Genomic DNA, 13,232 nt, shown 5'->3' with positions numbered 1-13,232 from the left:
TACACCCAGTGGATTAAAGCCAGAGCTGAGATAAGAGTGAGGTTTCCCGATCACAAATTAAGTATTCAGTTTACAACATTATGCTGATATAAAAGACTTGATAGGAAAAAAAAAAATAGTAACTTTACTGATTTGTAACTATTTTGATCTACCTACCTCCACTTTTCCCTGTACTCCTTAAGTACAGTTCCACATACTCTATTTTTATCTAATCAAAAACTTGCAAGAACTTCCAGTTACCTCTGGAATAAAGCATAGTCATCATCACAGCATTCAAAGATATTTACCATCTGGGCACAAAATAATTTTTCAAATATCTATTACTGTACTTGTCTGCATATATCCTATATCCAGCTAGAGAAAAACACCCATTATTACCCACATCATCCCTAAATTTCTTGATTCAGATTTGCTCATGCCCTTCTGAACCAAAACTCCCTCTCTTCCAGTCAGTCCCAAGGCTGTGAGTGCAGAGGAAGCACGTGAGGAGGACCTGCAAAGATGCTGTCCCTGCGCATCGCAGCGGCCATGGCCCGCGCCCTCCCTAGGCAGGCTGGGATGGCCTCCAAAAATGCTTGGGATCATCCTTCGTTGCTGCAAGGAATCTCCATGCCTCTAAATCTCGTCTTCGGAAGAACTGGCACTGCTGAAGTGTCCTCTGTTATTATTGGTGACACCTCTGTTGACCTTGAAGAGACTGTGCACACTTTTAAGTATTGGTGATGGTATTGCCCATGTACATGGGCTGAGAAATGTTCAAACAGAAGAAATGGTAGAGTTTTCTTCAGGTTTAAAGGGTATGTCTCTGAACTTGGAACCTGACCATGTTGGTGTTGTTGTGTTTGGAAATGATAAACTAATTGAGGAAGGAGATACTGTGACCAGAACTGGGGCTATTGTGGATGTTCCAGTCAGCAAGGAACTTTTGGGTCGTGTAGCAGATGTCCTTGGTAATACCACTGATGGAAAGGGTCCAGTTGGTTCCAAGATCCAAAGGTGAGTTACCCTGAAAGCCCCGATCTCCGTGCGGGAACTAATGTAGACTGGCATTTGGGCTGTGGACAGCTGGTGCCAATTGGTCGTGGTCATCGTGAGCTGATTATTGGTGTCTGACAGATCGGCAAAACATCAATTGCTATTGACCAAATCATTAACCAGAAATGATTCAATGATGGATCTGAGGGAAAGAAGAAGCTATACTGTATCTACGTTGTTATTGGCCAGAAGAACCATTGTTGCTCAATTGGTGAGGAGACTTACAGATGCAGGTGCCATGAAGTGCGCTATTGTAGTTTCAGCTACTGCCTCGGGTGCTGCCCCACTTCAGTGCCTGGCTTCTTATTCTGGATGTTCTATGGGAGAATATTTTAGGGATAATGGCAAAAATGCTTTGATCATCTATGATGAGTTATCTAAATAGGCTGTCGCTTATTGTCAGACGTCTCTGCTGCTCCGCTGACCCCCTGGTCATGAAGCCTGTCCTGGTGATGTGTTCTTCCTACACTCCTGACTAGAGAGAGCAGACAAAGTGAACGATTCTTTTGGTGGTGGCTCCTTGACTGCTTTACCAGTCATAGAAAGACAATCTGGTGTTGTGTCTGCTTACATTCCAACGAATGTCATTTCCATCATTGATGGACAGATCTTCTTGGAAACTGAATTGTTCTACAAAGGTATCCATCCTTCCATTAATGTTGGTTTGTCTGTATCCCATGTCAGATCTGCTGTGCAAACCAGGGCCATGAAACATGTGGCAGGTACCGTGAAACTGGGATTGGCTCAGTATCGTGAGGTTGCTGCTTTTGCCCAATTTGGTTCTGACCTCGATGCTGCCACTCAACAACCCTTGAGTCGTGGTGTGCATCTGACCGAGTTGCTGAAGCAAGGACGGTGTTGTCCCATGGCTATATATATATATATATATATTTTTTTTACAAAAATCAACAGTATTTATATACACTTGTAATGGACAATTTGAAAATAAAATTAAGAAAATGATTCTACTTAACAATATCATCAAAAAGAATAAAACATGTAGAAATAGATTTAACAAAAGAAGTTCAAGACCTGTACATGAATCCCACGGCTATTGAAGAGCAAGTGTCTGTTATCTATGCGGATGTCAGGGGTATCTTGATAAGCTGGAGCCCAGCAAGATCACAGAGGTTGAGAATGCTTTCTTGTTTCATGTTATCAGCCAACACCAAACCCTGTTGGGCAAAATCTGGGCTGATGGAAAGATCTCAGAAGAGTCGGATGTAAAGCTGAAAGAGATTGTAACAAAATTCTTGGCTGGATTTGAAGTTTAAACACCTGTGGATTCACACCAAATGCCAGTTTAGTTGTGTCATCTTTTCTTCTAGTTGCATTTGTAAAAGGATTACGGCAGATGTACCATAATCACGTTAAGCTAAAGGTTCCATATTGAAAAAAAAATCCCTTCTCTTCTTTCTATTCTCCATGTTGAATTTTCACTCTTCTTTCAAAATCAATTCAATGATTAGCTTTTTTATAAACCGTAATAGGTGAAAGAACATGATGTTTGAAATAAGACAACTGTTTGGAGTTTTACATACCTCATTTCTTAGCTAAGATGATCAGGACCAAAAACTGATTTAAAAAAATCTTATCAGTAAAGTAAGTCTAACATTTGTCTTTTCTTACAAAGTGTTTCGTGCATCAATAAGAAAATGCACACTGAACAAGTCTCTGGAATAGGTATGTAATATATATGAATCCCCTCATCTACAAGAACTACCTTTATCCTGATGCCATTCATAGAAGATAATTAATGCTTCCTCTTTACCTCATACTCCAGATGCCCTTTTTATTTTAATAAATATATATATGTATTTTATTTCCTCTACAAAACTGAGTTTAATACACTATACCATCTGACCCATATTCCAAAGAGTACCCAAAATAATGCCCTGTACATAATAGGTTCTCCATAAGTGTATTGACTGGAAGTGTATTGATCCTTACCATGGTTATTTAAGAATGATTTTGTTCAAAATGTATATTAATACTTTAGTTAGCTTTAATTTATTTTAAACATATTTAAATTTAATATAAGATGTGAAAAAAAAATTACGTTAAGAAGTAATTGCTATAGAGTAGAATTTATTTTAGCCAGAATAATAGGATATGTCACACATAACAAAGAGCAAGTGAAACAACACTAGCTTGTATGTCTTAAATTGTTTCGATAGAAACTAATTTAGTTAAAATTATATCCAGCCGTTAGGAGCAAGTTTATTGTTCTATAATGGTTATCTAAATATATAAAAATAATATATACGGAATCTTTTAAGAACAATAACATTAGTAGATTTACTAATGAGGAAAGTCCACAGCCATCTGTTAAAATTTATGTTACGTGTCTTCACAGAGCTCTGCTTCTTTTGCTAATATTGAATCAGAATTGAATTGGAAAAGGATGCGGTTTGAGCTAGTGTATCTTCATCCTTGTCCATTTCCCACTCTTCCCCCTATTTTTCCAGCTCAGACTGGGAGTGTCAGGCATGCACATGCCCCTCTGCACTCCTTAGGCTCCTAGCAGTGGGTTTGTTACTGAACTCAAGTCAACACCCAAGGGGCCAGTGTTGGTAGAAATTGAAAATGCTGCTTTTAATCAGAAAGCTGGCAATCTGGGGAGAAGGTGGGCGCACGGTCCTCAAAAACGAACTCCAAATATCCTGCTGGGCCATGAAAGTTTTTAAAGGGAAAAAAGGAAGTAATATTAGTTAATCATGGAGACAGGCGGTCACAGCTGTCACTGTCCCCCACTGTGTGCAGGCTTGTCGACTCCTTGTGACCTTTCTTTAGATGCTATCTTGTTCACACAGCTTGTTCACACAGTTTGTTTGCCAGATTACTCAAAGGGAAGCTAGGGAAGGGATCTGGTCATCTGTTAAGTATTTATTCTTCATTTCTACCTCTTTGATCTATGGAGAAAACCAACAGGTTAGGCAAGGCATTGTGTGATCACAAGATTTGAATGGTGTGTTTGGTCTGGAGATGAGTAGAGCATGGGGGCGCCTAGTTTAAAAGTTAGTTACAATGTAGCTTTGCTAAAGTGACAAGGAAAAGGGGCTTCCTGCTGAGGGCCGTTTCCTGCAAAGAGCTGCTTACAAATCCCCCATCAGACATCATTCCATTTCTATGGGATCGGGGTGAAGGTCCATCTTCTGTCACTTCTTCATGCTGACATGGGGCGCTGTATTCTCGGAGTGGAGGATGTCGACATGGGTCCGTAGCATCTTTTTGCTGACAATTTTAGTTGCTCCTTTATAGAACAAGCTACAATTATTTTGATGCCCACAAAGGCATAGATTATTATGAGCAGTCGTGTTAACCCCATTCTCTTGAGGCCAGTTCTTGGAATTGTGCTGGCCGTAGACTCAGTACTGCTCAAGTTGGAGTAGCTTATGTCATGGCTGCAGTCTGGCTTTTTCCTGCTGGTGGCAGTTACAGTATCTGTAAAACAACTCAGGAAGGTGCATCAGACATTGAGTCTGTGACTCTGTTGCCCTGATCGTTAACTGCTCGAGGCCACTCTTTGTGACTCAGGGAGGCCTGGGAGACTTCAGCTTTTCTACGACCAGAGGCAGGAGATGGGCAGGGGCCTTTGTACTTGGCGGGAGGGGGGGGCCTGGAGGCTTCTGCTTGGTTCCAGTTTTCCTTTTAGAGAAGTAATTGACAGAGGATAGGCCCCTCCTTTGACTTGCAATATTTCTGACTGGCAAATGTTCCCACATTTTTAAATGTTCAAATTTACTAATATATTTTAAACCAGGGTTAACCTTGACACTGCTAACTTTGACACAAATCTTTTTTTTTTTTTATTTTTGAACCAGAAAGAGACTTTATTTCCTTCCATCTTTTCAAACTAAAGTCCAAGGAATATTTGACTTGCAATATTTCTGACAGGCAAATGTTTCCATATTTTTAAATGTTCAAATTTACTAATATATTTTAAACCAGGGTTAACTGTGACCCTGTTAACTCTGACACAAATCTTTTTCTAAATTTTTGAACCAGAAGGATACTTTACTTCCTTCCATCTTTTCAAACTAAAGTCCAAGGAAAGCACCTAGGTTTAATAAGCAAAGCGGGCGGGGAGAGCAGCTCAGTGTCTATGATCTGCAGCAGCAGAGCCCAACATCCGACTAACTGGAGCACTTGCCTCCATTCCCAGTACTTACCCTCCGCTTCAGATGGGCTTCCTGCCCCTCCCACACAAGCTGAAACAGACTGACACCTCCAACATGCTTGCTGTAGTTGATGAATTTAAAGTCTGCTGTGTCCTTGATGCTTTTTCCTACACCTTCCAGCTCCTGGAAGGAGTCATCTATCCTCATGGCCACCCCTTCCTTACTTCCATCCACTCCCGAATGCACTGCATTCTGGATTCTGCTCTCATCATGCTAGCAGGTTGCCCTGATTCCCCAAAGCAACTCAATTTCCAAATCCTTTCTTCTCCATCATCTGAATATTTTGTGCATGTGTCATCTTGTCTTCATCCCTATTCCCAGTGTCTGAAGTTAAGGCCCTCATGTCTCTTGACGATGGTCTTATGCCTGGTTTTCCTGAGGCTTCTTTCTTTGCTTTTCCCAGTTACACAATTATACTGCTGCTTTTTTTTTTTTTTTTTTTTTTGCGGTACGCTGGCCTCTCACTGTTGTGGCCTCTGCCGTTGCGGAGCACAGGCTCCGTACGCGCAGGCTCAGCGGCCATGGCTCACGGGCCCAGCCGCTCCGTGGCATGTGGGATCTTCCCGGACCGGGGCACGAACCCATGTCCCCTGCATCGGCAGGCAGACTCTCAACCACTGCGCCACCAGGGAAGCCCCTCCCAGCTTTTTTTTTTTTTCTATCTCAAGATTGTTTTGGTGGTTCCGTACAAAATTTAGGATTATTTGTTCTAACTCTGTGAAAAATGCCATTGGTATTTTGATATGGATTGCACTGAATCTGTAGATTGATTTGGGTAGTATGAACATTTTAACAATATTAATTCTTCCAATCCATGAACATGGAATATCTTTCCATTTATTCATATTGTTTTCAATTTCCTTAATCAATGTCTTATAGTTTTCAGAGTTCAGGTCTTTCACCTCTGTGGTTAAATTTATTCCTAGATATTTTATTCCTTTTGATAAAATTGTAAATGCTATTGTTCTCTTGATTTCTCTTTCTGATAGTTCATTATTAGTGTATAGAGTGCAATAGATTTCTGTATATTAATTTTGTATCCTGAAACTATTCTGAATTTATTTATTCATTCTGATGGTTTTTTGTGGAGTTTTTAGGGCTTTCTATATATAACATGATGTCATGTGCAAATAATAACAGTTTTATTTCTTCCTTTCCAATTTGGAAAATTTGTTTTGTTTTATTGTCTGATTGCTGTAGCTAGGGCTTCCAATACTGTATTAAAAGAAGTGGTGAGAATGGACATCCTTGTCTTGTTCCTAATCTTAGAGAAAAACCTTTTGGCTTTTAACCATTGAGTATGATATTAGCTGTGGGTTTGTCATAAATGACCTTTATTAACTTTAACACATTTCTTATTGCCATATATGTAATCCAAAGACTAAAATTGCACAACATATGTTCACTTACTTTTGGAATGTTTTTATTTAGACCTTAATATTGTAGCCAAAGATTTATACATATTCTTTCATGTTGCTTAAAAAATAGGGTACCGGAAACTATTCTTAATTTAGTTAGAGCATTACCAAAAATGATTCTCAAATATCAAGAAATATTTCCAGGTTTATATTTCAATAGAAAAGACTTAATTATATTTCTAAGAAATAGTTTTGTCATATTGTTTTACATAGAAAATCTTAAATGTTTGTATTAAAACACGTCTATTCACTCATTCAAGTAGCATTTTTTGAGCAATTACTAAGTGCTAAGGCTTTTGTTGTTGCTGCTTTTATAAGTACTTAGGCTACATCAGTGAACAATAAAAATATCCTGCTCTTATGAGGCTTACATTCGAAGGAAGAAAAGACAGAAAGTAGCCAATATCATAATTGTAATAAATCAGTGGTGTGTTCGAGGGCAATATATGCTTTGAAAAACAAAATAAAATGCAGAACAAAGGGAATTAGGAATACTGGTTTGGAGTGGAAGATGCAGTTTTAGTAGGGATTGTTAGGTTAAGTCTCAATGAAGATGTGATACTTGAACAAACTCTTGGGGATGATCAGGGAGGTGACCACACAGATGTCTGTGGGAAGACCATCTAGGTAATAAGAACAGACATTGCACAAACACTAAGATGGGAGAACGTTTGTTATGTTCTAAGAACAGCAAGAAGGCCAAAGCACACAGAAATACTAAACAACATAGGGACTATTAACGGAAAAAATAATTAAGGGGCAAATGGTGTAGGGTCCTGTCAGATATCCCAAGATCTTTATTGCTTACTCAATGGGAAAGGGAGTTTTTGTTGGCCTTTGATTAGAGGAGTAAGAGGACCTGATTTTGACTTTAAATGCCTCTGGCTGCAGTGTTGTGAGTAGACTCTAGGTTATGAGGGTGAAAGCAAAGAGGCAATTTAGGAAAGAACTGCATGAATTCAGGCAAAATATATTGGAGCCTGGGACTAGGCTGGAGAAGATTTCAGGTGAAACAAACCTAGTGGGAAGGGTTGAGGAGTTCAGGAGATTGCATGTTAAGTTTAGGATGGTTTTGAAACATCCACCAGAGAGCCACACAGGCAGTTATAAATACACGTATGAGTGGGCTTGGTGCTGTCTAGTGATCACTAGTGAAAAAACGGTAGTTAGAGCCATACGATATAATGAGATCTGGAAGCCCAGGTTATTCCTACATTAAGAGGTAAGGGAGAATAAAGAGACCAGCAAAGGTCTATGGAGAGAATTTTCCAGTGGGGTAATATAAAAGCCGATAGCATCTGGTGTCCTAGAAGCAATGTCCACAAGGCATATGAGGGAGAAGGAAGTGATTAACTGTGCCGAAAACTGGTCATCAGTAGAATATAGCCTATCATTCAAGCACTGACAGTGACAGGTGGGGCAGACAGTAACACTTTTGGTTGAAGGAAAAGGAATCAAAATCCAGTTGAAGTGGGTTTGAGAGAGAATAAAAGAGGAGGAATTAGGGATATTAAGCATAAGTATGTTTTCAAGATTTTTGTGTTTTGTTTGGTAAAGGAGAGAGAAGGCAGGACAAGTTGGTTCAAGAGAAAAACAATAGGAAAAATAATATGGTGCTTGTGGAGCAGGGCAAGAACACTGAAAATAACTGATGACGTAGGAGTGATAGAGAAGTTAGGTGAAGCTTCGATCTTGTAAGCTCAGTATAAGAGGGGATGGAGGAATAGATTATTAATTGTGTTCTGGGACCCAATTTCCAACGTGTTTTGGGAAGGTTTTCCCACTGACATCAACAAGTGAATCTCCAGCCTCTTGACTGGGTGTCCTACAGTTCAACTCAGTTTCACTCCATCCTGACAGTATGTATGTGGAGATCGTACCAGATGCCCCAGGTAAAGGGTTCAGTCCAACAAGACTGCCCCCAATCCCTGGCCCCCCACTTCAAATGTCAGTCGCTGTTGCCGAAGTTGTCACTTGTGCTTCTGACTGACCAGCTATAGATTGGAGGTTTCCATGACCCCCTCCTCCTGTTACAGTTATTTGCTAGAGCAGCTCACAGAGCTCAGAGTAGCATTTTACTCTCTGGATCCCCTGCTTACTATAAAAAAATTTAACTCAGCAACAGTCAGATTCAGATGGAAGACGTGCACAGACAAGGTATGGGAAAAGGGTGTAGGTTTTCTGTACCCTCTCCAGGTGTGCCTCTCTCCATGCATCTCCAGGTGTTCACTAAACTGGAAGCTCTGGTCCTTTTTATTTGTGTGTTTCTTTGTTTGTTGCTATACATTACATTTGTATGACTTAACTTTTGGGTTTTTATGGTGGCTTCATTACATAGGCTTGATTGATTGGATCATTAGCTATTGGTGATTGATCCAACCTCCACAGAAGTTGGGACGGGACTGAAAGTTCCAACCCTCTAATCCCATGGCTGGTTCTCCTGGAAACCGGCTCCCATCCTTGGGTACCTCCACAAGTCACCACATTCAAAAAATAAAATTCAGCTTTATTATGCTCATAAATTTAGGAAATTCCCAGGAGTTTAGGCACTCTGAGTCATAAACCAGGAGGAAGCCCAAATATATATTTCTTATAAATCACAATATCACACTTATGCTTAGTTGGGGGAAATAAGGTGGGAAGTCAGGATATAGACATGCAAATAGATACAGATTTCGTGGTTCCTTCTACCATTTGGTAGTTTCTTCTGACTACTTCAATTTTCTCAGTGAAATAGGAAGCAAGATCGTTTTTTGAGAATGATAATGGAGAGGAGGTTTTAGAGGATCTAGGGAACAGGAAAAGATGTGAAATAGATATTTAAGAGCATGTGAAAGGAAATGGGTTAGGGAAATGTATAATTGTTAGTCACCTTTAGGAGAAAATTGTCACATTATAATCATGAAATAAAAATGAGAAGAGCAGGCACGGTTGGTTTTTTTTTTTCGTGTGTATACACACACACACACACACACACATATACAGATTCAGCAGAGTCTAGGTGGAAATTTGGACTTAGATTTGAGGTTTTGCCAAGAAAATGTTAATGAATAGAGAGAATGCCAGGATATTTGAGGGTGAATGCAAAAGATTGATTTGAATTATTGATCATGGATTTAAATTAAGAAAGTAAGAGAAAGGATGCAAATTGGGTGAGTGAATGTGAAAAGATAATAGGATAAGTGGATTGGATGTTCTGGTGGGACAGATGTTACTGGAATTTGTGCGCTATACTGAGTGAGCTGTCTGGAGTCAGGTTTGTGAAACTGAGATTGTTACAGTTATTGGTAATGACCTTGACATGGGTCTAAGTGGTGGAGGTGTTATGAGGGAAATGAGCTTTGGGGTAGGACAGTCCCTGGGGCTAAGAACCAGGATATTAGAAAAATCATCTAAAGGGTGATGAAATCTCAAAAAATGTTGGAGGAGTGACCGTGAGCCAGAGCTGTATCTTTTGATATTTGTAAAATAGCAAATTGACATTCATTTTATCACATTAAATCCCAAAGATATTGAATTTTAAAACAAATATTTCAATGTATTGATATACCTGATTATACATTTGGAAAGAAGGGATTTTAAAAGTAGGGGCATCCTTTGAATCACTAAACAGCAAGTTTAGTGTATAATAACTGGCTTTAAAGAAATTTTAAAAGATTTAAAAAAATATTTTATGAAGAAAAGGAGAGAAATAGTGTTTAACTTCATTTTTAAGGTTATTCACAGTTTAGCTATGCAGGGATATATCGCAGTGTTTAGAAAAAGCTATCTTATTAAATGCTGTTTGATAACTTCATTGAATCATTACATCTCCCTAAAATGAGAGTTTGAATGCTGTTTCATCAATCGATACTGAAATCATTATCTCTGTTGCCTGTGACCTTTTCTTATTATATCATATTTCTAGTTAGCCCTCCATAGAATTCAGTCCATGTTGTAGAAACGAAAGAGTGGGTTAAACTTTGAGGAGTGTAGGACCTATTGATTCTTTGCATCTCTGTATACAGTTCCCTATGGGGGCTGTAAAGATGGACTTTTGACTAAGAGTGTTGTCAAGCTGGGACTGGAGGACAGATGCCAATGTGGGACTGGCCTCAAACACAAAGCGTAAGAGGAGACAGGGGTAATGACTGTGAGAAGAAAGAGATGTACAGGAGATCAATGGTTGTGAGTAAAGACACGGGAAAGGGAATGGAAGTGGGGCAGGATGTCTGACACTATAAAAGAATGGAGAAAGACAAAAGGAGTACAGCAAAAGAGGGTTTTCTTAAGTGAGGCTCTGACCCTCACATCCAAGCTTGCTATTTATGTCTCATGCTGCTGGCAAAAATGTTAGTAACCTACATCAGAGTACAAGTTGACCTAGAATTTAAGTTCTTCTGCTTTTTTTTTTTTCTTTAATAAAAACATACCCCCTCCTATTCTACCAGAGGGACCCTACACCGCTTCAACGCATGGCAGGTCCTTAAAGCACAGAATTTTTACTAGAGAAATCAACCCTTCCTTTCAAAGAATCAAAGTAGACAGGATGAGAAACCTGAAGTTTCGGACAATGTTTTGGCTTGAAAACAAATCAGCCTCTTAGCCCATTATTTAGATATATTACAGTTATGATATTTGATATTTACATTGTTTTAAACATTATATGTTTCTTTTCTCATTCCCAATATCCTCACATCTTTTATGTCTTCCTCTTCTTTTTCTTACATGGATTGTACTTTTTTACCTTCCTTTTGAAAAACTGACAGAAGAGCCTGAATAATGATGTCTTAATTGGGAAATAATGCACTATGATATGGACTCTGATATCGGTAGAATGTTCTAATTTGCACAATAAAACGCTTCCAATAATTTAATGTAATATATGGAGCTCTCAGAAGGAAGTAAGCTTTATTCATCTGGATTCACAAAGGCAAGTTACTTATAGTTCTTTTTTTCCTTTTGATGATAAACAAATATTTAAATACAGGAATGATTAATAACTAACTCAGGACTTGATGACTATAATAACAGGATTGAAAAAGATTACTGGAGCCATACAATTTTACACACATACACAACTTATATAATAGTGGCAAGTCCTCTTTATTAAGGAACCGGAATTATTCTTACCACTGGAAAAAATGAATCATCTTTGTAGAACTTCTACGTTTTACCTTAAGCTCTTTTCTTAAACTTTTTCCTAACGTGATTTGAGTTTGTAGCAAACAAAGAAAAGCATTGCTTCTTTCTAATGTTTCTGCAAAAGCTAGGTCAACATCCTCTATTATCTGCTTTTCCATGCTCATTGGATTAGACTTTTTTTGTCCTCTCTGACCATGAATTCCTTTATTTTGACCTGCCACTCTTTTGAATGATTTCTCCCCATGTGGTGATCATAAGAGGCATTTTAAAAACTCTTTGGTGGATAGCTTCTCTATATTGGAAGCTTGAAAAACAGGAAAGATACAAAAATTAAGTTGGCAACAGCAGCAACTTGCAGATTTACTGTTATTAAGAGGATTTCTTAAATCTCTTATTATGATTACCTATTTCAGAGAATTGGAAAGAAAGGTATGAATCCAGTTTAAGGCTTTTTATGCAAATCTTCCTTTGCCAATAACAATTTTCATGCCACATCTACTGAACTTGACACCTAGATCCCCTTCCCTGACCCATCCTGGGGGAGGAAGATGGAAATAGACTCCAATGGCACAATTAAATAATGGCTCTAGCTCAAATTGTATCATGAACGATAACAAAACAGGCTTTGAAGTTAATCTACCCCTCCAAAAGTATAATCTGGTTCATAAAATATGTTTTCCTAAATAAGAAAGGCTTTGATCCAGTATAAGTTAGAGCACTCCCACTAGTGGGTGGGTCTTCCCAGGAAAGAAGTCAATGGGATACACCCTAATACACCTCCTCATGCTGGTTTCTTATCTACTTGCTTCACGGGTGATGGCTGGGGTGATCACAGAAGCTGGGAGACGCACTGTGGCTATTGCGAGCAGTTGGGTGTTTTATGTTGTCCTCATTAGGAATTCACCTGGAAAATAAGTCCTCCTCCATCTTTGCCTTGGAGACAGGTGTACCAACACTGCCCAGACATGCTCCAGAAGGAGCCGTTAACCTGGCATTGTCAGCAGCCCGTACACATCCAGAGGGGAAGAAAGCTTGGGTTCAAGCTGCTTTCTGTCCAGGAACCCCGTAAACCACTGCTTCTTAAATTAACCTGTGCACAGGAATCGCTTTGAATATTGTTAAGAATGCGGGACCAGCAAGTCTAAGATGGGGCCTCACCTGTATTTCCAGCAAGCTTCCAGGCGATGCCAGGGCTGCTGGTTTGTTGACATAATGTAAGTAACAAGGTTCTCAATGGACTCGAGATAACTTCTTTGTGTTTCTCCAATAAATGGGCTTCTTTTCCTTAAGTGATGTGAAGTGAAAAGTCGTGCATTTGCCTTAAACATACAGGTGGGCTAAGGAGAACTGTCTCAGGATGTCTGTCAATTAGTTGGTAATTTTCCAACACTGATGAGTCACTGAATGCCACGTTGTGTGGGTTATAGTACAGACATCATACAACTGAACTGGGGCATTTTGAGAACAAAAGGAA

General features: G+C 39.2%; 1 pseudogene; it reads left to right on the top strand.

Moving 5' to 3' along the window:
• The first annotated feature begins 501 nt into the window (after positions 1–501).
• Positions 502–3,122, top strand: LOC111178989 (ATP synthase F(1) complex subunit alpha, mitochondrial-like; annotated as a pseudogene).
• Positions 3,123–13,232: the final 10,110 nt, after the last annotated feature.

This window comes from Delphinapterus leucas, chromosome 5, assembly GCF_059928025.1.
Source record: "Delphinapterus leucas isolate spDelLeu-1000000601 "Yukka" chromosome 5, BTC_Dleu_Yukka2, whole genome shotgun sequence".
NCBI classification, from domain to species: Eukaryota; Metazoa; Chordata; class Mammalia; order Artiodactyla; family Monodontidae; genus Delphinapterus; species Delphinapterus leucas.
The sequence above is the reverse complement of the archived record's forward strand: the minus strand, read 5'-3'. Positions and strand labels throughout refer to the sequence as shown.